At 39.1% G+C, this 25,222-nt stretch overlaps 1 protein-coding gene across 12 annotated transcripts in view; it reads left to right on the forward strand.

The window, feature by feature from the left end:
* GRID1 (glutamate ionotropic receptor delta type subunit 1) overlaps positions 1-25,222 on the forward strand; it is a 772,772-nt gene that overhangs the window by 145,590 nt on the left and 601,960 nt on the right. The window contains exon 1 of one of the 12 annotated variants that reach the window (XM_064145127.1): positions 889-986. The exons of the other annotated variants lie outside the window; for them this stretch is intronic. The gene's annotated coding sequence lies outside the window, so the exon portion shown is untranslated. Of the gene's footprint in view, positions 1-888; positions 987-25,222 lie in introns of those variants that run through there. 12 annotated transcript variants of the gene reach the window in all.

The following is a 25,222-nucleotide window of genomic DNA, read 5'->3' on the forward strand; positions in this document are numbered from 1 at the left end:
ATCTTGTGTGGACAATTTCAGGTTCACCTTCCATCCTTTCATGAAAAGTTCCTTTTTAAAATCTTTGAAAACTAGTTTAAAGGAAATAAATGTTTAGGAAAACTACCAGAAATACTTAATACCCATTTTATAATGATGACACAGAGTAAATGAGTTGTTATTGCCTTCTTGTTCACTATTTTGATTCAGTGAAGAAAGAGAATATAACTTCTTGAAGGAAAACAGTCTTGATCCTGTTTTTAGCAAGCCTTCTGCAGATTTTAGCAAGCCTTCTGCAGTTCTGCCTCTTAAAGATACAGAAGTCAGCTGTGTGGGCTAAAGAGAGGTTGGGTTTTTTTTGTCTGAGAAGATGGTTTTGCACCTGTGGCAGTTCTTCTGCTTGAACTGTGTGTCTGGCAGTGAAATGACTGATTGCTGCCATTACTGTGGGATAGAAGCCTGTTTTTTTCCTACTGATACTCTCCTTTATGAACACTCTGGAATATTGCAGCTCCTGGTAAGGAAAACTTGCTACCTTGAACACCCTGGTGTAGTGGAAGGTGTCCCTACCCATGGCAGCAGGGTTGGAGCTCGATGATCTTTAATGTCTCTTCCAATCCAAACCATTCTATGATTCTATGAAATCAATGAGGAGAGTTATCACTGATTTCAGCTGTAGCAGGATGAAACCCAGAGTTACACAGTGCTTTTCACAGATACCTTGAATTTACCACTGTTTTGGTACGTGGTTTCTGTTGGCTTTACATGTGTTCTGGGTAGGCAGGGCAGATATGAAGTGCATTTAGGAACCAGCAGTCTCTTGGTGAAGAGTAGAGTGGAGGGCAGGTGTGGGCTTGATGAGCAGCAGCAAAGAGAGGCACCTGTTGGGGGCTTTTGGAAGAGGATTTGTAACACCTGGGTGGAGGTGAAAAGCTGGCAGGAAAATGGAGGTGTTTCAGAGAACAGAGTGGTCGGCTGAAGGTCTGCCTTGGAACAACATCAACCAGGTAGGATTCCTGTGATTTAGCAGTCAAGGATATGGTTATTCTATCCAGGTAACAAATAAGCCTCACTTCCACCCCTGGAAAGGTGATAGAGCAGCTCATTCTGCAGGTCATTTCCAGGCATACAGAAGAAAATAAGGTTATCAGGAGCATAAAAGATGAGTTTGGAAAGAGGAAGTCATGCTTGACTAATGTGATAACCTTCTATGATGATGTGACTGAATGGGTGGATGCAAAAAGCAGTGGATGTTGTCTTCCTTGACTTTAGTAAGACTTTTGTCATTGTCTCCTCTAATGTCCTTGTGGAAAGGCTATTGCAGTACACTTCTCTTGCATTTTAACAGGCACTTCATTTTTATTTTTCCCTCTCTTGGATACCTTTTTCATACAAATTACAGGAGTTAGAAATGAAGCAAGGTGTACACTCGGGGGCCTTAATTTCTGACTGTTACCAAAGAGGTGTTTTTGCATTAACCTATTGCAAAGGCTGCTGAGTAACTGTTCTGTGGTGTAGTTTGCTCTTTTCTGATGGGACTGTTTCAGCTTTTGTGAATGCTAATGGCCCATTTTGAATTATAAGGATTTATTTCAGAGACTGCAAAAACTGTGAGACATTTTTCATCTGGGAAGGCGCTCAGTGTTCTTAAACTGCCAGTGTGTAAATGAACTCTAAATTGTGTTCTTTGAGCCCTGTGAAATGCTGTAGTGTGCACGTTTCCAGCTGTGAAGGATTACTGTTGATTCCACTAGCTCATCTAGAGAGAGGTTTTTATTTTAGCTCACACTTTGAATAACTGATTCGTGTCTTGATGGTGTACACACATTAATATAACCCACTGATTGCTTCCTACTGTTCATAGGCACTGCTTATATATTATTTTATCATCCATAAACTTCCATCACAGAAAGCTCTTATCTGGAGTGCTGTTAATAATGATAAAGATTAATTTGTTATTAACTGTCTTGGATGTGGTAGAATGGGTTACTTTACCTTTCAAAAACCCATCTTCCCTGAGGAGTGGAAGGAGCAATGTGTGCAATTGTCAGTAATGGCTACTCTAGTTGACTGCCACAAAGTTGTTGTTTTTTGCTATTAGACACACTTCTTGCCATTGAAATCCAGCACTAAGTAGCTCTGGGAGGGCAAATACAAAATAATGATATGAAGTAGTGAATTGTCTGCAGGCTGACCTTAAGAACTCCAGCCAAGCTTTCATCTCCTAATAAATTGAACTTCCACTTGAAAACCAGAACAGAAATTGAGGTAGCTCTTCTAGCCCAAAATAAGGAGAAACAGATCTGATTAGCTGAAAACTGGTCTTAAATCTGTGGTTTCTTCTTACTGCCTCAAGGATAAATGCGGAAAGGATGCATTTATTCAACTATTATAAAGTATGTTAAAGATTTCTGCTCTCACTCTTGAGTGCTGTGACTTGTGTCTTCACTGGCAGATATATGCAAAATTTTAGGGCTAAGCATCAGGTATTACTAAGGCATACCACAGTCCATCTAGGTCAATATGTGAGCAGTCAATTATTGGATATACTCCAGCACAAGAGGTTAAAGAGTCCAGAATTTGTCACAAGGCCTGATTAGATGCTTATTTTTTGTTGTTTGTTTTTTTTTTTTCCAACATGTTAGGTGTCAAATAAATTTAAATATGTTCTCAAAGTTAAAATTCAACATGAAATCATATTTTGATGTGAATTCATCAGGCTTTCTTCTGACTGCTAACAAGTCAGTCAAAAAATGGATTCAGTGATGAACTGTCTTATGAACTGACAGATGCATGAAAGAATGATTTATTTCAACCATGGAACTGTGAGTTCTCAAGATGTTCTTGGGACTACATTAGTTCTTGGAAAAACAAAAAAATAACCAACTAACAATATTTATGTAGAAATACATTCTGAAACATAGATATTATTTCATTTATAAGGTTTATATCGTACATATAAGACCTTGTTGGCTTTCTGTTGAAGATGTATCACTAACAGTCTTACTGCATTTATTTAGTAATATTTGTCCTAATGTGCTTACACCTTGCTTTAACCTTTTCTGAATTCCAGTTCAGATTGGTTGGTTACTTTTTTGTAGCAAACTTTAAAGCAGAAGTTTACACATGGAAGCTCATGTTTGCAAGGCAAAGATTGTTAGCAAGTTACCTCATAAGAAATTTAAGCTCTTGACTTAATAGCTTCTTGCAAGTTAATCTGGAAGTGATTTTATGCTTTAGAAAGTGAGAAATAATTCATGCAGTGAATATCCAGGCATAGTGTGTGTAGGGGTTGTAAAAGCAGCACCTGTGTTTTACCTGCCTTTGGACCATCAGGGACTAAGCCTCTCCTTTGTGTTTCTCAGTACAGGTGAGAGCTGTGAGGCTAATTTCATCAAAAAGATAGAAATCATAACTGGGACTTAAGTGTGTGCATGTGATCTTATATCACTAATTTTGAAACATGTTGATCCCTGCCCCAGCCACCACCTCTTGGTGTTAGGAAGCCATTTCAAACTGCACCAACCGGGCCTTTTCAGATTAAGCTGGAAGATGCTGTTTTTAGGAGAGCGCATGTAAAGCTGCTAAGGAGCAGTTACCCCACAGCACTGGGTCTATGCTAGTCCTAAGTAAAGCCCTGTAATCCTAGTATGTGAATTCTTGGTGATCAGAACTAGCTGGTTCACTGCTTACAGTTGATACCATCTCCTCACGTTGTTTTGAACTACTTACCAATATTGATAAAGCACGATAATGAATGTATTTTTTGTGCAGTTGAAAAGGACAGGGTCACTTGCGACTGAGGCTGAGGGCTGGAGAAGTGTAAAGTATCTATTGGTGTGGTCTGAAATAATTGGAGTAGTAGTGCTTCTTATTTGAGGTAACTGAAAATTGCACCCTTCTCACTGTTCACAAAGGCTGGGGGATGATTATGACAGCCCTGCTGCATCAGGCAGTAGTCAGTGAAACATGTTGTATGCTTTCCTGTTATATGGGAGAAGCATCTTTTAATTTCTCTTGATGAGACTTAGGCATCCCTCAACTCTTCCAGGCACATGGTAAATGTCAGCTTTGTAAGTGATTACAAGAAGGTTTATTTTGATTTCAGTACTTCCTATGGAGGAGTTCCACTTTGCATATGGTAGGTTTGCTACATCAAGAAAGTGAGAGAGAATGACTCAAGACCTCAATAACCAGTGCCTAGGTCCCAGACCAGTGTAGAATGGGGTAGCTTTAGCAATTTGTGTTACACACATCTTGCTCATAATAATGAAGATTAATCTAATGAGTACCAACTTCAGGACTGTGTTTATAAACAAATACGTAAAGAAAATGAAAATTTGAATTCCATGAGATTAAGCAAATGCAGATGGTGAGGCAAGGGCAGAGACAAACTCAATAATTAAGGCTGGGTAAATATATACTGCTTTCATCTTCCCTTCTAGTATCCTTATTTTACTGTTCATTGCATTTTACTGGTTCTTATTAATCTGCCTTGTGAGTGCCCTTTTTTTTCTGAGCTTGCTGTCTCATTGTGTCTGTGGAGGATAATGTATATGTGGGGTGTTATTGCCCTTTTTTTTTTTTGTTTTGGGAAGTGTTTTTTGTTTGGTTTAACCCCAGCACCTCCTCACTAAGCCTGTTTTCTCCTTAGATTATGGGGAAGTGTTTTTTGTTTGGTTTAACTCCAGCACCTCCTTACTAAGCCTATTTTCTCCTTAGATTATGGGGAAGTGGTTTTTGTTTGGTTTAACTCCAGCATCTCCTTACTAAGCCTAACTGTTTTCTCCTTAGGTTATGGTAGTGGCTTTAGTTTGTCTCGAGAAAGTGCTTTTGAGATGTATGTTCCAGTTGCTGCTATGCACTGTGTTTTAATTCATGTTGTTGGCTGGTTTGAACTCAGGACTGGATTTGTCTCACACAAGGTTAAACTTGAGGATGTGTTTCAACCAGTCAGCCCACAATTTGGTCTGAGGTAACACCCACAGCCTTATATGTACATAATGTGGTAAGTTCCATCTGAACATGAGGAGGAACTTCCTCAGTTTAAAGGTGATGGAACACTGGAACAGGCTGCCCAGAGAAGTAGAGGAGTCCCCATCTTTGGAGACTTTTAAAACCTGCCTGGGATGTGTTCCTGTGTGATTTTTCTTTAGGTGAACCTGTCTTGTCACAGAGTTTGAACTCTTCAGAGATCCTTTCCTATCCCTATCATTCTGATTTCTCCTTCCTTGCTGCAATCTATCCACAAAGATTAACTGTTTTATTTTTTGTGTGTTGTTTTGAGCTTGAGAGCATGCCAAACATCCTTATGGTTTAATGTATCTTGCATCCTTTCATTCTGGTGACTGGACTATACCTGTAGCAATGCTGAAAAGCTGTTTTCCCTAGGGAAAAATAAAGACTGGGAAAATCATATACATGCTATTTTTTTTCTTTTGTACAAGTTTTCACATCTTTAACATGAAAATAGTGAGGAGACTACTAGAGGAAAAGACTGTTGATCAGCATGTACAATTATGACATGCATTTTATTTTTACAGAACTCTTTATTTTGTGGTCTTGTAAGTTAGGATAGTACCAGTTATTATTGGAAGTAAAATATGTAGTAGTGATTCCTGGGCAAGGTAATTAAATTTCAGATCAATTCCATTCTCTAAAATGGTTTCTTTTTAGTATTTGTGAGATTGGTGTCTTCTCATGCAACCAGCAACAGAACAAGGGCACACAGTCTCAAGTTGTGACAAGAGAGGTAAAGAATTGGTATTAGGAGGAAGTTCTTCCCAGAGAGAGTGATTGGCATTGGAATGGGCTGCCCAGAGAGGTGGTGGAGTCACCATCCCTGGAGGTGTTCAAAAAAAGCCTGGATGAGGCACTTAGTGCCGTGGTCTAGTTGACTGGCTAGGGCTGGGTGCTAGGTTGGACTGGATGATCTTGGAGATTTCTTCCAACCTGGTTGATTCTATGATTTTTACTTGCATGAGACAACTGGATAAATGAAAGTGTTTTCAGTTTTATGATTTTTTCAGAGATGAAGCAATTCTGAACAGAAAAAAGGAGGAAGAGTACACTTCATTTTACCTTTTATATGTGAATGTGATCAGAGATATTTATGTTTAAATATAAAGGGATATTAATTTATATAAATGTGAAGGTTAGTACAATTTTAATGAGTACTTACAGCATATGCAGCACAGTATATATTTCTGTTTTATAATTACAATGTGCTCTATACTAATTACAAACCTGGCATATTGCATTTACTGTTTAATCTTGTTTTTTGAAGGAAATTTATTATATGTGTATTTCCTCTTCCCTTGTAGTTTCTAGTTGTACTTAATTTCAGCTGAAACTTGGCAGGAGGGCAAAATGTAAGAGGCTGGTTTGACAAGGTCCTATGGGCTTTCTTTGCTGGGAAGAAGCCCTTGAAATTCTAGGGAGATGGACGACTCTGTATGTTTCTTGGCCATAGCAGATGTTGTTTGCTGAAAAAAACCGTGTTTAAAACTCTGAACTCGTTTACTGTCTTGACACAAAGCCATGGAAAACAACACCTGACTAGTTCTGTGGCTTAAAGAACCACTTGTTATCCTTCCCCTTCCTGTCCTCCACAGAAGATGATCCCTGGGCCACGCACCCATCTCTCTCTCTCCCCTTCATCTGGGTAATATGATCACAGCCTTTTCCCCTTCCCTGCTCCTTCTTTTCTTCTCCATCGATCTTTCTCTTTCTCTCTCCCCCTTCTCCCCTCCCTCACTCTGTTCTGATCTTTCTCTCTCCCCCTTCTCTCCTCTCTCCCTCCGCTTTGCCCAACCTTATCCTTTAATAAACAGTTCCATGGTGATCTATGGTCTCGTTTGCACCTTAATTTCACAGCACGGAATCCATAAGAACTGGTCTTGCTCCTCTGGACAGAGATACTGTTCATCTCTGCTCCTCCGGACCTTGACACCTGTGAAGCTTCTGTAGAACAGCACACTTGCACTTGCTTTCAGAAAAGTAAATTAGAGGAGCTGTTTCCACTTAAAGCAGTAAGTGGACTTCCACATATGATTTTTACAGACATTATGTCTCTAAGCTTTTTGAGTGATTAAAAAAAAGTATTTTCAGAACAATTGAACTATGTTACTTGAAGCAATAAAGGCAAACGTGTTAAATCTTCCTCTTCAAAAGTCTTTTCTAGGATATTTCCAAGTCTTGCGTTGTTGAAATCAACTTCTTATTGTTATTCTGTATTTGAACTGTGTGATGTTGTCATGGAACCAGATGGAGTGTGGTAGTTGATATTGAATGATGTTAGTTAAACTATCAACAGGACAGCTCTGTTTTTTGGAAGGGAAATGTATCTGGAGAAATAGTCTGCATTTATAATATAGATGATATACTACTATTTTGTAGTGGTCAGGGTTGAAGAGAAGAAAATTTTTAATGTTCTGGAAGCCACCTAAGGAATAAGCAGTTGTGCGGTACTGATGGATTATTCAAGCCAGAGAAAGGCTAACCACCTCATAAAGCAGTAGGAGAGATACTGAGCTTCTTATCGCTTCATGGAACAATGTATGAGGCAGATTACAAATTTTTCAGAGTGCTAGAGAGACTTGGGTGCCAAACTGTTTGATAAAGTACTCCTGAGTTTAGCTGAGCCTTGAATGTAAAACATCCAGCTGTTGTATGCTGTGAACTGGTATGTTGTAAGTACCTGCAAGCTGTATTGAGAATCGGTGCTTTATGAAGAAAATATTAGGTCTGGGATTCAATGTTGTGAGGTGATTTGTAATGCTCTGGTTAACTTCTGCATTCATGGCAAGTGAATACTGAGAGGCATAATAGATCTCTGACAGTAATCATGGACAGAAGTCAGACAAAGACTAATATTTGCCATGTGCTCTGGTCTGACAGAGCTAAGGATTGTGTTGGTGTACAATCAGAATTGTGCATCTATGCTGTCCCTCAGCACGCTCCATGACAGATCCTGACTTTACAGAATTGAGCTTTTAGTCTACAATTCTGCAAACTGTTTTTTGTTCTTAGAGAGATGTGCTGGTATCTGACCTTGTATTTATTTATGGTGATGTTACTAGCTTTTGATAAGGCAGTGAATAACCTGTAATATGTGGTTGTCATTGCAATGGTTTGAATCGGGACAAAAGAAGTCAAACTGAACTAGCAGGCTAACTTGGCTATTTTCCCCATGCAGAAGTGAGGGAAAAGTAACTGCCCCCCACCAAAAAAAACCCAAACAAATAAAAAAAATAGACCAACAACCCCAAACCAATCAAACAAAAAAACCCTAAAAACACACACAAAAAAATCAAACAAAACTCCCTTGAGATTGAGAAAAAAAAAATGTTTACTTAACAAAATCAGATAAAAATAGCACAAAATACATAATTACCTCTGCCTATTTGCAGAAAAAGCAAGGCACAAAGCAGCAGCAAGCAGAAGCAAGTGAGCCAAAAAACTACCCCCCATCCATCCTTGTCTCCATGCTATCCCAGCAGAAAAGACCAACTTCCAAGAACTCAGAAGCAGCAATTGGAATAGAAAGCCTCCCATGTTGCAATTTGAACTGTAATGAATGTACAGGCTTATGTGCTTAAAGCTTATATCATTTAGTTTCACAAACAAAAGTAAGTTTGTGCACAATAGGATAGATGTTATTGCATTTGTCCAGGCGATGACCAGGCATGCAAATCTTAACCTTGTGTGAAGTCAAAAGGAACTTCACATTTGAGATGATTGTTGTTTAGCTATTCTTTTGAGGCTTTCTTGAGGAAAGGAGCCACAAGTAGAAAGAGGATGAAAACAGATGGGGAAATGAGCAAGTACTACTGAGGTTTTGCATACAATAATGCAGTTCTGAGCTTTGCTCAAAAAATGTTAGTCCTCTAGCTTGTCTGTCTTGATTCTGCTGGTCATATGAACTGAGGAGGGAAAAGCTACATCCTCTTTTTTTTGGAGCCAAAATGTATAGAAAGTGGCTTGAGGTGGCTTGGCTGTCTATGGATTCATGGAACCACAAAAGAAAAGACTCATTTGGGAAAAAATCTTTATTTTTTTAAATATAATTGTCACTGTTACCTATTCTGTATCTGCTGTTTACCATCTAGTTTATGTTTAAGTGGAGAGCAGTGATTGATTGTCTTGTAAATGTTTGAGCTTTGCTCATTATTCTTTTCAAGTTACTTATTGCATATCTGGGTATACAAGGACCTGTGTATGGTTGTTTCAGATATTTTTAGATTTGACTTTTGGGCTTTTGTTTTCCTTTAAAAACATATCTAAATTGCAAAGATTTTCTCCAGTAACTTGTGTTTATAGTAAGTGGCTGTTCTTCTAGCAATATGTTTGCTTGTATGAAAGTTGGTCCAGCTTCAATCTCTTGCAATTGTCTCAAAGCTCCATTTGCGTCAGTGGTATTGACCTGCATCTTTGGCATAAGGAATGCTTCAGAGAATTGTCTGTGACTTACTGAGAAATGTTTCTCAAGTTCTTTGTTTGAAAGATAAATATAAGCATAAAATACTATTTTTTTTCAGGTAATACATACAGAAATTGCTACTTCCCCTATTTAAAAGCAAACCACTGCTAGAGAGGTGAGGGGCCTGGAACACAAACCCTATGAGGAGAGGCTGAGGGAGCTGGGGCTGTTTAGCCTAGAGAAGAGGAGGCTCAGGGGTGACCTCATTGCTGTCTACAACTACCTGAAGGAAGGCTGTAGGCAGGTGGGGGTTGATCTCTTCTCCCAGACAACCAGCAACAGAACAAGAGGACACAGTCTCAAGTTGTGTTGGGGGAGGTCTAGGCTGGATGTTAGGAGGAAGTTGTTGGCAGAGAGAGTGATTGGCATTGGAATGGGCTGTCCAGGGAGGTGGTGGAGTCGCTGTCCCTGGAGGTGTTCAAGAAAAGCCTGACTGAGGCACTTGGTGCCATGGTATAGTTGACTTGCTAGGGCTGGGTGCTAGGTTGGACTGGATTATCTTGGAGGTCTCTTCCAACCTGGTTGATTCTATGATTCAATGTTTGACTACATCAGACAGGATTCTTCTTTATTGCCTTCCTCTTGGTTTGGTAGAAACTCCTGCTCTCACTTCAAACAACAGCATCAGATGTTGTCTTTGTAACTATTAGGCCCACTAGCTCCATTTAATTTTGCTTGTGAAGTTTACATGCTAATTTTTTTGCTTTATTTGTTTTTATTGCATTAATTTTGCCTTCTGAAAATAGGGCTTGATTAACTAAAGGGAAAATCACAGCTTATGAAATAAATATAGATTTAATCTCAGAGTTTTGTCCATAAGATGACTCAGTCCTTGGGGAATCCCTTCAGAAGAGATTAAGTCACTTGCTGGAGTCTTCAGCTTCTTTGTGGAGAGCTGAATATAACGGTGACAGATACAATGAGAGTACTTTTCTATAGGTTTGTGCTCAGAGCAGTTAAATGCAATCACCCATTTTTCCAAAATGCATCAGAGTAGCCTCCAGAGATTGAAGTTGGTATGATTTTGCTGTCAGAGGTTGAGATCATTTAGCAGCTCACAAGATCATGCATCAGATGATAGCAAACTTTGTGCCATGTTGACATGGACAAAATTCAAGTTAATGACTTATAATAAAAAACAAACAAACAAAAGTCAACCAAACAAAAAACATCCCCTTTTGAGTTGTTTTTTCTTTGTTAGAATTTGTACTGGTGAGGTTTTCTCTTTGAAGCTTGGCAGTCCTGCTGTTACTGTTTGTTTTTGCACTGCAGATGCAGCATCAATCTTCTCCTTGTGTGTGTGAAGCAGGAAAAGAGCAAGACGTGTAAGATTAGTGGCTGTGCTGTCCAGGACAACATCACTGTCTTCTTTTGGACAGGGAAACTAAAGCTCGAGATGACTGATTTGAGTTGCATATGATCTCTAGTCAAGGTTTTTATTAGCTTGAAGATATGTGCTTTTCAGAAGCCTTGTCTATGTAAATTTCTAGTGATTCTTGATTGTTAATCAGGTGAGATGATATGGTGAGAGAAAAAACTTCTATCTGAGAGGTGTTCATATGACAAATTGACAAAGATTGTCACTTTGGGAGGGTGGTGAGGGAAAATGAGTGAGTGTCAAAGAGGAAGGAGTCTGGTTGTGTGTGAAATCCTATGGTTCTCACCACTGGGTGCACTTACTGTGATGGTACACAACTGTTATTGTTGCCTAAGATAAAAAGGGTACTAAAGACAAAAGAACACTTCTGCCATTTTGTACTCTAAAAATACCCATAGGAAGTTCTTGTTTCCTCACAGTTTAGTAGGAATGAGCCTTAAAGTAATTTAGATAAGGGAGTTTCATAGATTCATAGAATTGTTTTGATTGGAAAAGAACTCGAAGATCATCAAGTCCAACCATTGACCCACCACCACGGCCATTAAACCGCATCCTGAAGTGCTATGTCTACATGTTCATTGAACACCTTCAGGCATGGTGATTCTACCACCTTCATGGGTAACCTATTGCAATGCCTGACCACTCTTTTCATAAAGATATTTTTGCTAAATATCCAATCTAAACCTGCCATGGCACAATTTCAGGCCATTTTCTCTCATTCTATCAGCTGGTACTAAAGAGAAGAGACAAACACCACCACACTACGTTCTCTTTTCAGGTAGCTGTTGAGAGTTGTAGAGGTCTTCCCTCAGCCTCCTCTTCTTCTGACTAAACAGTTCCCTCAGCTGTTCCTTGTGAGACTTGTTCTTTAGTTCCTTCACCATCTTTGTTGCCCTTCTCTGGGCATACTCCAGCAGCTCAGTGCCCATCTTGTAGTGAGGGGCGCAACACTGAACACGGTGTCCAAATTGCGGCATCACTGGTGCTGAGTAGGGCGACATGATAACTCCTGCTGGTTACACTACTATACAGGCTAGGATGCCATTTGCCTTCATGAACACTTGAACACACTGCTTACTCATGGCCAGGTGTCTGTCAATCAATACTCCGAGGTCCTTTTGAACTAGCAACTTTCAAGCCACTCTGCCCCAAGACTGTAGTGCTGCACAGGGTTGTTGTAACTCAAGTGTAGGACAAGGCACTTGGCTTTGTTAAACCTCATACAATGGGCCTTGGCCCATCAATCCAGCCTGTCCATATCTTTTTGTAGAGCCTTTCAGTTCACTTCTTTGAAGATTTTTGGAACTTGCCTGTCAGGAGACTGTAGGACTATGTGGAATTTGCATGTGTCTTAGACTTTCTTTTTTTTTCCAAGAAGGAGATGGTTTGTGTGCTAGAAGTTCTTGGATTTAACTCACAAATGCTCATTATCCCTATCAGGTCTCTTGTCCCTCTTCTTTGGCTGAATGTCTGAGGGATCACTCGCCCAGCTGTGAATAAACCTCTGCAGCACGTGTATTGAAGATGACACTGATTCCAACTGACTAGCTCAGAAATTCTTTCACTGTGTGTAGAGTTTTCTTCCACCTAGAACTGGGGATGCATGGAGGATTGTACTCTTGGCACATAGCTGTGACACAAGATGAGATTGTTGCTTTTCTTCTGTGCTTTTTTTTTTCTCCTTCTAGTTAGAGCGAATGTTGGATGTATATACATAGTCTCTATTGAATGGAGTCCTCTGACATCCTGAGAAAATGAAATGCAAGGCTGAAAATCTGAAGAGCTGTACAATTGAATGGTATCTTGATATTATGATCAGAAAAGAAGCAGATTTTGGAGTTTTACTCCTGTGGTTTAAACAAGAATATTCTCTCTTGGTTTTCTTTGCAAGCCTGTTCCTGAATAATAGTCTTCATCAGATTCCCACCCAAAAATCCTTTTGGCTTTTGATGATCTAATCTATTCCTGCAGTGAACCAGGCAGTAATGAATTATCTAGATTAAAAAGATTTTAAAATTCAGGGATCTGGTTGAATAAAACAGTGAGCTCCCCATTTCTAAATATATTGTTACCTTGCATAGAGAACATCTATTCAAAATAGGCTAAGAACAGTACTCTTATCACTGATACCTACTTGTAGTAGTTGCTGAAATGTGACCAAAAAAAACCTCTTCCTGCAATAACAGATTAATTTTTAAATTAGTTTTGCTTTTGGAAATACATTTATATTCTCACATCCATGCTGGTGATGGTTCAGGGCAGCAATATGCTTTATTGTCATCTCAGAGAGAACACTGAAGAATGCTGAGCTGATGAAAGTACCAGTACCTGTATCGGTTATTTTTTTCATTGATGTGACAAAGCTGCATGCCCAGTTGCAAGCACAGGGAGACAGGCAAGCCAAAAGGTTAATTACTTCTCATTTTGTTACTCTTATGTTTATTTCAAATGTTCGTTTCTTTCAGTGCCTAGATGTGGCCAATTAGTCACATGTACTTGTTTCTGCCAAAAGAATGGTTGTGGTGTGTCTTGCTGCTTCTCATAAAGGTGTGAAAAGTTCCTCACCGAGGAAGAATACCAAAATGAATAGAAAACCATTCTGCTTTCAGAAGCCTTTCTGAGGACCTGTTTAAAGCCAAAACCTGTAATGAACGTGGCATGAAAGTTTTTCCATTAGGAAGACTGAGGGTTTTGCTTGAAGAGAACCATGGCTTCTACCTTTCTTCAAAGCAGAGTAATTCAATCTGGCTGCATGGAACAGGCGATGGAGCTCTACATGCTACTGCATTATTTATTTTCATAGATCTTTAAACCCGGGATGTACTTATGAGAATTTCTCCTGTGGTGCCCCTGAATCTAAAGCAAACCACATGTTTGGGTTTCTTTTATGCTTATTGCCCTCTCCTATACGTTCTGTCATTTCCAAGTATTTTCTTTGGGAATCTATATGGTTGCACAAAATTGGCTAGCAGCAATACTTCAAGTCTTCTGCAGCCATTGTTAACTCATATTTAATATCTACTTCATGAAAACCAAAAGTAACTTGGTTAAAAGAAACACACAAAATATTTTCTTTTTAAAATTTCTCATCTACTTCCCAAAGAAATTTTGGGGAAATGGAAGTTTTATAAGGAACCGAGTGGTTCTAGTGTAGCCTCCCTGGGTTCCTAGACCTAGCCCTAAATCTGTCATTTTACATTGTGTGCTTTACTGGGAAGTGATGATTTCAGGTGAGGGAACGCTGAATTACTAACATGCAAGTACCCATCTTCTTTGAAGACACAGCCTTTCATTTTATCCATAGTTGAGAAACATACTGACTACTTGCCTCACAACATAGAGGATACTTTGTAGTTTATTCATGTTTGTGCTGGAGGAAGGATGTGGTGAGAGCACAACTATTTCACACAGGTGGTTTTCAGGAATTCTCAGATGAGCAGTGTGCTGATAGGTGAAGGACACTGGAAAGATTTTTGTGAAGTATGTATAGCCTAAATAGCTGTTTTTCATCAAGGTATGGCCTGGTTTGGGGGAAAAAACCCTATTCCCAAAGGCAGTTTTGCTAGGCTTTTGGAAAACATTTGTTCCTCTCCTGCTATGGTGCAGTATACCATTTAACAAGAAAGTTGGAAAAGAGGCTTACTCCATTCTTTTACAGCATTTAGTTGGATGTGTGTGTGTGTTACTGCATTCTGATAGTTGAATTTGTTAAAGCCTTCCACTAATAAATACCATTTATTGCACTTACAATATTATGGTAGTGAGAAGCATTTGGGGTAGTTTAGCAAGTAGAATACTAGACGTGTACTTGGATCTCTTCAGCTTTGTCTCTGCTTCTTTCACTATCCAGGGAATGTCCAGTCTGCTGCTCCATCACTCTCTTCCTCTTCAGAGCAGGATTCTTAATAGATGGAGTTGTTTAGCCTTGGGAACAGAAGACTTGGGGGGGAAGTGGAATCTTGCAACTTAGACAATGGTTATTATATTCAGTTTTAATTAAAAGGGAACTCATGCATATTGGAAGCACATTTTTGAAAGTGTAATGATTACAAAGTTGGTTTTTTTTTGAACACTTCAAAGTTTAATGTTTTGGCTTTTATGAGAAGTGATTCTAGTCAAGCTCTCTTGACCCATCACTGCTCTGTCTTGCCCACCATAAAGTAGGCTTTTAAATCTGAAAAAACAAGATGGATTTTTTTAAGTTCTCCTACTTTGAAATACTGCCAGCCTCTACTTGGTAATCCCAAAAGAATGAAGAAAAAAGAGGATAGACTGTGTCACATTTGTTCACATCATCTCAGCTTGTCTTTGGATCACAGGCTAGAGGCAACAATTGTATAACTGCTGAGGAAGAGGGACAATGCAAATCACCAAGATATTGGTCTCTTGAAGGTTTTAAATTGTGGAATCTGTGCACTCTGGAAGGAAAGTGTCATCATGGTGACTTCAAATTTTATTTTAATGGAGTCAGAAGGGAAATCCTTGAATACAGACATTGATGTGAAACTCTTCAACTGCAGCACTCTGTAAGTTGAAAGTATGCACTGAATTGAAGAAGCAATGCTGCTCCTTTTGGAAAACCTCTTATTATACCTCCTTTACTACATGAAACATGCCCCCAGCCCTGTGTGCTCTTACCTGCTCAGCTGCTGTACACCTCATATCCCAAGATGTGAGTCTGCATCCTCATCTAGAAAAACACAGCTTTGAAGGTAGGGAAAGTAAAAGAGGAGCTAGGTCTTGGACATTATGGGGTTTCAGGTACCTTCTGGCCATGATGATGTGCAGATGAGAAGCCATTTGATGCAATTTTAGAAGCTCTGTCCTCAAGATAAATCAGCTGTGGCCTTGTAATATAGCAGTGGAAAGGATGGACTGGGAGGTCAAGGAGCAAAGGTGCCCCACAAATCTCAGATTGTTTGTTGTCAGGGTCAGCCATGCTTGTTCCATTCATTCAGAAGCTTCCAGGTGTATAACGGAATTAGAAGCAGCAAAGCTGTGGAGACTTCTTGGGCAAAAGGGAAGGGATGCTTGTTGCATCTCTAATTATTTGCATCCATGCTACTGTGACCTTCCAGATGGCATGTTGCTCTGCTTTTTTTCCAGTGCAATGCACCCTCTGGGGAATTTTTCTGGGGGAGAAGAGAACATATTTGAATCTGCATTCCACTCTAGTACCTTGCAAATGACTTGTAAGCAAGACTCCCTTGTCTGGCAAAAAGCCTCTGTGAATTAGGAGCAACTTGGGTTAGGAGTCCACATGCCAAATTAACTTAGTTTTGTTCAGCAGCCCAAACAGATTTTATTTAGCAGGCAGTCTGTTCTGCATTTGGATGATCTGCTGACATCATGTGCTTCTTTCCTCTAAACCATCTAGGATGAAAACTGGGATTTTCTCGTGCACTGAACACATAGATACATTTACTCTTTTTAACCTACTAATGTAAGGTGGGCTCACCTAGTGTAAACCATCTCTTGACATGCATATGCATGATTGATTGTCATAAATACTTTGAGTCCAAGACATAGTCCATATCCCAGCACTCATATTTGCAAATCTCCAGACTCTTATTGCAAAATGTCTTGCATTATAGAATGAGTCTCCTGTTACTTAATTTGTTTTTTTCAGTAGTGATTTCCTTCTTTATTTGTTTCCACCACCTTTCTTTTTGCTTTATTTCTTTCTTTAGGCTTTCCAGATGCTTTTTGTGCTTGTTTCCTTGTATAAAGTGATAATCTGCTCTACGTGATATCATAACCTGTGATCTTAGAATTAGGGGATTTTGATTTTTTTTTTTTTTTAATGGAGAAGTACCAACTAGAACAAAATTTATAGTAATGAGTAGTTTGGTTTTCTGTCATATATTGAAATAAAATAGAAAAGTGTGGGGAAATGGTGGCAGCTTTTATCTGTAGGCATATTTCCGTTGGTAACTTTTTTGGTTTATGATTTGGAACCAGAGAGTTTCCTGAAGAATTTTTATCTAAAAGGAAATGCACACACCACATCTGCTCTATGCAGCCAAAACCATTAATCTATACGTATGTCTGGTTGCCATGACACTGTGCTAGAGTTAGGTCCCCAGCCATAAAACACTTAGAGAGGCAGTTAAGATTGGTATAGTTATGTTGTCTCTAACTTTCTCTGGTGTGCTCTCCTGCCTGCTTGGAACAGCAGCAGTGATGCTTGACTGAAAATTTGATAGAATAATTTACTTCATGTCAATGGAGCTTTTATTTTCCTTTATTACAGTTGGTTCCCTACTTAAAAAAAGCTCAGAGACCAATATGTTTGTTTCATAACAGTACGTGAGAAAGAGTTCACCTATTTCTGAGAGAGGATTTCCAACCCATGTAGTGCCTGGGCAATGGAATTACAAAATTGGAATTATTGTCTGACTATCAAAGGGATAAGTCCAATTTAAAATAGGGGATTTGTGCTTGTCCAGCTGTGCATCTACTTTAGGGCTACCAGTTACTCTGTCAAGTAGCAGGTGTCTTCATGATTTGAGAAAGATGCTTTCATAGTAGGAACTGCTCTCTAGCTGTTCTGTTCTTCCATCCATACAAACTTCTTACCATTTATATCTTTATTTCCACAATGAAGATAATGTCCATTTAAAACAAAGGAAAAAACCCATCACTTTTCAAGGTACATCTGTTGTGAAGGTCAAGTGTGAAGTTGCTTTGAATGATGCTGGAATAGACATGCAAGAATATAAGAGTTCTTACTTTTCCTCCCAATCCCCTGAGTTTTGACTGACGTACAATGGCCCTGAAGATCAGCCCAACCCCAGTAGTTTAGTACCCCCTCTTGAGTGGTTAAACTTATTAGAACAAAATCTAAAGCTCACATGTTGCTTGATTCATGTACACTATTATGCAGCCACTATAGGGGAGAGGTTGAGGTTCAGTTCTATTTTCACTTGGTATAAGATAAAAATTCCAGAGACCTTTCTTCTTTCCTATGCTGGGAAAGAGCAGAAAAAGTGTACTCTATGAGCAGCAGGTAAGATTGTGAAACTTCCTCATTACTATTGAGGTGGACATAGTCTCCCAGTGGGGTTGTATAATGAAATTCCTGTATATAGGGCGCAGCAGGCACAAAGATTCATTTTTTTCTTAAAGTATCTGCTGAGAATGATACATGGATGCAGGAAAGAAGACTAAATGCTGCTCTATCTTGCCTTCCAATGTTTTGTGCCAGAAGGCTGAACCTTTGAGAAAGAGGTAATGTTTCTGCAAATCAGCCTTTCAGCTACTGGGTCAGCTTGTTGTGCACTGAGGATGTAGCTTTATGTACTTGTCAGAACAGTATTTGTCCTGTAGTTCTGACCTCTGATAGGTAAGGGCTAAAAAAGTCCTTCTAGCTCAGGAAGCTGAAACAGTGATAGGTGTTGGTTTGTACATAGGAGTAGAGTAGAAGTGGACGGACAAATGCTTTGTACTTATTTCCAATATTTTGCTCTCCCTTTCTCTCTCTCCTGCCTTTTATTTATTTATTTTTCTCATACAGAAGCAGTTGAACTCTAGCCTTGTGCCAGTGGGTACTGGATAAAATGAAAAGCCTCAGATGTCTTTGCAAATGTATTAACTGATGCTTTGTTCTCTGTGTGACTTAAATTGGTGGCTGTGGGTTTGATCTGGCTAAGTGACTTAGTCTATTTTTAGTTTATACATTTTTGTCTGTGGGTTTTGTGATCAACTGCTGAACATTAAAGGAACTCTTACATCCAGCAATGTAATCCATGTACAGTTTTTCAAGTGTTAATTGAAACGGAGGATGAAGTATCTGCTACCAGATGGTGTTTTATTAGTTTTTTTATGCAATAAGCTATGGTAGAAGTGGAAGAAGTTGGAAGACTTCACCAGCCTCATTTGATCAACGGTGGTAAGATACATCATCATGCACTTCCAGGTGTGGTCAGCTATTTTCTTCAAACCTAGCTAGATGCAGCAGCAGTTCATATCCTCACTGGTGGAATGAGGAGCAATGAAGGTTTCTCAGTGGTTATAGCAATATAACTGTAAAAATGACTTTTTAAAACTACTTTTTTTTTTATTAAACCTTTGATTTTCTATGTGTAATGTTTGCACAAAATTGCGTGCCACTCTCTTGGGGATGAACATTTATGGGTTTGAGACGCTTTTTGAGGCCTTTTGTTGGAGTGAGTAGAACTTGCAGTTTGCATTTTATAGAGATCACAGAAACCAGACTTGCAGGTGTGTTTCCAGACTTCAGAAATAAGACAGCAGGTATGCTACAGTGTCTGCGCTCTATAGACTCTCTGCTCTGTCTGTGAAGCACCAAGGGCACCTGTGGTTTTGCATGCAAAACAAATTCAGCATAGAAAATGCTTTGTAAGTGGAATTATGTGTCTTTTTAATTTTCTTGTACTGAGGAAGAATAGAAGGTAGCTAACTAGGAAAGAAAAGTTGTTCCTAGTTTAATTTATATGCCATGCCAAGCAGGGTTCTCCACATGAACAAGCATTACTGCATAACTATGAGACAAAACACATGGAAACTTTGGAAGTATACAATGTGGTTCTTTTTTTGATCAAAGTACTAGAATTGTTTTTTGTTTTTTTAAATAAGCATGATTTTTTTTTTTTATCTTTCCCATAAAATGCTTCCATTTTGGTAAAATTTTGTGCATTGTCCATGGAAGAAATCTTCCTAAAACTTGCCTGCAATCCTGCAATTAATAATGCTTGTTCTTTTTTTTGGTCCTTTCTTTTTTTGGCTGTGGTGACTTGACATTTTTGCTTCCTTGTCTATACAGTGCTTAAGGAAAGGCCATAGTTCTTAATCAAGACTCTAAGTCTTATTTCAATATATGTAATTTGGTAATTATTAAAATGATTTCCTTCCTGCCTCATCTATTTGTTACTGTAATTCACACTTAACAATTTCAGAGGCTGAGAGCTCTTGGCAGAAAGTCAGTGTTTACATGTATTAATTTACTGGTTTATTGTTGGTGTTCTGTGAATCAGTGTAGTTAGTTCTGCCTCTTCTATCATGGATTTACAACCAAAATATAAAACCTAATACCTGGCTACAGACATCCCAGAAGTTGATGACATAATTCAGCATCAACTGTATTAATCAGTGTATCAACCATCTAACTTTAATCTGATTTAAAGAAAGCATCATGGGAGAGGCTGTTGCATTAGTAAGGCAAGTCTTTAGAAGTAGTTGTACTTTGTCTTTTCCTGTGCTTGTGTGGAAAGACTCTTGGCTTTCTGGAGCAGGCTGTTAAGTGCTGGGCCTGGCAACAGGTGTAAAGGTTTCCCAGTTTATCTCTTGGAAGATAGTATTTTCCACACAGTAAGGAGAAGAATAACTACTCTCTGTTTTAGCAAAGGGCTTAATGACACTTGCAGCCTTAGTTCTTGAAAGAATCTAAGTAAATGAAAGGCACAGTTCTGAACAACAGAAGCAGCTATTTGTTAAACTAATCACCAATTTGGGGGGGGTGAGGGTGGCGGGCAGCAGGTAGAAAGCAGAAATTACGAAGGCCATGGTTACACTGTAGGAATAGTTCAAATAAGAAAAGGAGGCTATGGCACAGTGAGTCATTTTGCCAAGTGTAGCAGTCTAACATCCAGTTTCCATAAGGTCATGTCATTTACAGAAGTGTATAGCTGCTGTGTGGAAATGATCTGCAAGAGGGCAATGTGATGACAAAGTTCTATGGATGAGTCAGTTCTTCAAACTATGAAACTTATGCATGTATTTGTTTATGATAATGGCAGCTTGGAAATGCTACCTGCCGCTATTAAAATTTGTCAGCTTTTCAGTTGTGTTCTCAAGTTAGCTAAAGGTTAGAGAGAGTAAACTAATATATGTCCCATTAATTAGCAGCACAAGAAAAATGACCAACATTTCTTTGAGATCTGAGGTGCAGATTTAGTCAAAACTCAGGAGAATATCCTCCCAGACATAGTATACCCCTAGGATTGCCTTACATATATGGCTTAAGGTTAGGCACTCAAACTATCATGACATCTGCTTGGGGGGGGATTGTTCTTGGAGAGTGGGTGATGACATAGTGTTGCCTATGCTGTAGAGTTTGTTTGTTTAAAAAATGCAAAATACAGCTCTTTGCTCTACTTTTTCAAAATAGGACTTCAAAACTCCATTTGGAGCATTTATATTCTAAAATTAATCTCTTTTTGGAAGGGAAAGAATAAGAGCAGTTTACTCACCATAGAGATCCAGTGTGTTGTTCTCCATCTGCTCTATACCCTGAGGTGCGTGGAGTTTAACTGGCTACTTCTGCAAAGCAGCAGGTTCCTGTTCCCATTGTATGTGTTGCCCTTGGATGCAGCAACAATCCAATTGTTCTGAGATGGAACATTCATCTCTCCCTTTCTCACTTATCCATCATGCCCTGGGACTGCTTCTTCCCCCATGAAAACTCCTTGCTCAAGTTAAAGAAATAAGGTGTACTCTTACTGTGGCAATATGTAAAGACACGAACATGCAGAAATGGGACCCAGTGTTGAAATGTAAGCCAATGCAGTATGGAGACTTGTTTGCTTTTTAAAAGCAAGACACAGAAAGGGGGGAAATCATAGAATCATAGAATTGTTTTGGCTGGAAAATACCTCTAAGATCAAGTATAATACAAGCAAAAGTATCATCATCAACTTGTGTTTTCTCCCTTTGTTCCCTGTTTAGCGACCGCTGCCTTAGCTAGTGGCAATTTTAAGATTAGCTCTGGGAAATGTGTTTGTCTGAAGAGGACCACGTGCATTTGTTTGCTGTGGAAAACAAAATTGCTTGCTGCTTTAGAGTTGTGTCTTGGTCAGAACATTATTGGATAGTTTGTAGGTATGAACTAAGAAGCTGGTTTCCATGAAATTTAATGCATGAGTCTAGTCTCTGAATTCTTATGTGCTAGAAGAGTTAATCTAAAACCCTATGAAGTAGATGTGAAGACCTTAATGGTTCCTCAAGATTTTGCATCATGTCGTTGAGCTGAAGAGCCTACATGCTTTTTTACTGACAGTCCTCCATGTGCCAGTGAGTGAGGACTTGGTTTCTGTCTTGATTTGACAATCTTTCCTTGCATTGCTTAGGAAACAAAGCTGATGATAAAAGCCACCTCACCAGGAAGACTTCAGGAAATGCTTTCTCTGGTTATGTCCATTTGTACACTAATCAGTGAGGTTTAATAATGCAAGAAAAACACAGTTTCATCCAGTTCTACTGTTGATGATAGATGCTGAAGAGTGCATTGAGAAAAGCCTGACAAAATTTGATGTGGTATAATTCTAATCTGGAAAGGTCTAAAATGCTTGTAGAGTGGTTTGTCTTGGATCGCTCTTGAACAGACCTGTTGCAAGCCCATCAGCATTTGTTAAACCCAAAAACTTTCAGAGGATTTAAAAAAAAAAATAGTTCTTTGATAGTTTGCTTTAATTGCCTTTCTGTAGTTCATTCTAATTTCAGGTTAATTGTGTTCAATTTTATGACAATGTGCTGTGTCTACCAAATGCAAATTCTCCAAAGTCTTCAAGCAGCATTTCATCTTAATGAAAATGACATTTGAAGGGAGAAATGTGGTTTAAAAACAGAGGTCAATTTTGGCAGCTAATGAGTTGTTGTAAATGAACAGAAATGTCTTGCTGAGGAACTTTTTGTTTTTAGGATAGGAAAACACTTTTTTTTTTTCTCAGCACTTGCTGTGACTTAAGGCAAGATCTTTTTCTTACAGCAGATTTTCAGCAAGTGTACTTTGGCAGTGCTTCATGAACGTGCCCCACTTCTGTTACACATAAAGAGTGCCCATTTTCCTTATAGCCAAGTATTTTCTTGGCCAGAGACATGAATATACAAGGGAGGAGGATGGAAGCAGCAGAGTAAGCAGAATGGAAGCTCATGTGAGTGCTCTGGGTAATCCAGGAGGACAATTATGTATGACTTTTAATGAAATGAAGATGTTGATGTAGCTAATTAGATTTTTCTGAAGCAAGATGAAAACTGATGCTCACCACACTAAGAAAGTGTAATGTGGAACTGTAGTTCACTGCTAGGCATTTTAGAAACCTGCAGTACTAAGTGAAAAAACATTGAAGACTTCTGCACATGTCAAGGAAAAATATTGCCAACTGAAAAGGCAGTGATTTCCACTTCATATGTGGAAATGACCACAGAATCACAGAATGTCAGGGGCTGGAAGGGACCTTGAAAAATCATCCAGTCCCCCGCCCTGCCACCCGAGCAGGATCACCTATACCAAGTCACCCAAGAACGCTGTGTGCTTTACTCTCCTAAAAGAGGGAAAAAAATATTCCCTTTTTTCTAGGTGGTCCTTCACCCTGTGCTGTTCATTTGACATTGGCCAGGAAGCAAATAAGATTTGAACACTGACTTAGCTGGGAGACAGGGACAGTTTTTTTTTTTCTGGATGTAGAGACAGTTGTTTATTGGTTACCTAAATGGAGGGGAGAAGTTTTTATCTAATTATCAACCTTCAAAGACTAACGCACCACAAAGTGTAATCACTTCACAGCTTGTGTCTATAGAATATTAAGCACATCTGAATGAATGCTAGTGAATGGATTATCAAATATAACCAATTAAAGTCTTGGGGCATATTTAAACAGTGTTTGTTTTAAATTTCAGAAACAAATACAAAATAAAAACCAATGAAAATGGATTTGTATGGTTAATCTGTTCTCTCAGATGGAACATAATTTCTTCTTTTGAAGGAGGTCTTATAGCAGAAGGAGCATATTCAGTCAATACCAATGATATTTAATAGGCAAACCTGTTCATGAAGAGATTGTCCTCTCCTCTGGGGGGGGAGTGGGGGGGTGGGGGTGAAAAATGTTTTGTGAGAACATTTAGTATTAATTTTTTTATGTTTTGGGTGTCTTTCTGCCTGAAACTGGGTGTGATGTAGGTGTTAACTAGCATCAGAATATGTTGTTTGTCTGTTTTTTTTTTCCGAACAGAGGTCCTCTGGCAAATGATTGAGCCAGGACGAGATTTTTCAAATGCTAAACGGGAATTAGGTGCCCATTTCTCACTGACTTTTAGCTGCAGTGAAACTGCCGTTTGTTCTTTTGTCAATGTCTCTTCTTGATCCAAAGTAAATGGCTTCTGCCTCAGTATCTTTGTCTCCTTCTGCGACGCAAGTGTAAGGAGGAATGTGTTGTAGGGAGGTTCAGGCTGTTCATGTAAAAGAGCATCATCTGTGTGCTGGCACTTAGCTGAACGTGGCAGCATGCTGAATGTCCATTGTAGACCTGCAGGGTGGGAGAATGTAAGACCAGAATTCGTCTTCTGCTGACTGTATTATGCCAGCAAAGTGAGTTGCTCGAATATGTAATAGACAGGTAGAGGCTGTGTTCAGTGGATTCAACTCAAGCTGCGTATCGAATGCCAAGGCATGGCTGCTCCAGCTGATAACCTAAGATGCTGTGCCCCTCCTGCTGTCTGCAAGCTACTTGACTTAGATCTGAGATAAGAAATACCAGTTTTGTTGCACTTCCAAAACTTAAAACAGCTCTTTGCTGCTTTGGACTGCAGGGTAGGGGCGGGGAACCAACAAATCCAAACCAGCAATCTTCCCCAAAAAATTCAGACCACAGAGATCTCTCGCACTTGGAGTTTGAATGGGGAATTGTCAGTGCAGTTACTTGCAATTAGACTCTTTTGTATTGAAGTTTCAAGTGTGTGAAAAGCCTTGTAAGTGCGTTTATTAAAAGACTCCAGTGTAATGCTAAGTAAATTCCCTAACTCAGGCATTCTACATGTTGCTAATTCTAACTAGTTTGTCATTATGTCTTAGTTGATTTTCAACTTACCTTTAGCGTTTGTCAGAAGTGTGACTGGAAGTTGAGCAGGGCTTTGTGATCGATAGTACTGAGGACCTGTGTCAGGGCTAATTTTACTGGGTCTGAAATGGATAGTCACTATTTTCTATGCACAGGATGGTGTATATAGAAAAGGTGCAGTGAGAATGCAATGTTTTTCTAGCATTCAGTGCTTAATGAAATTAACACTGTAGGAAAAACCTGGTAGGAAGTGAACGTTGGTTTGAAGTTAAAACTGAAAAACAAGAGCTAGGCGTAGACAATTTGTTGTTCAACCTGCTTACCGAGTTCCACTTTTTTTCAGTACCTTGGATGACATAGGAAGGATTATGGAGGGGAAGCAGGATCACATAATCAACAATTGTGTAACAATACAAACAAGGCTGAACCAGTTCTGGTTAGGCAATCTATGCTGTGTAACTTTTTATTGTAGGGGCGTGCAATTCTATTGCAAAGCAACTAGCAGTGGGTAGCTTACAAACACTGATTAAGCCATGTGGTGTTTTTATAAGTGAATATTGTTCAGTAGCTAAGAATCTACGTGTTGGCTTG

The sequence above is a fragment of the Pogoniulus pusillus genome, chromosome 6 (genome assembly GCF_015220805.1).
Source record: "Pogoniulus pusillus isolate bPogPus1 chromosome 6, bPogPus1.pri, whole genome shotgun sequence".
NCBI lineage: Eukaryota > Metazoa > Chordata > Aves > Piciformes > Lybiidae > Pogoniulus > Pogoniulus pusillus.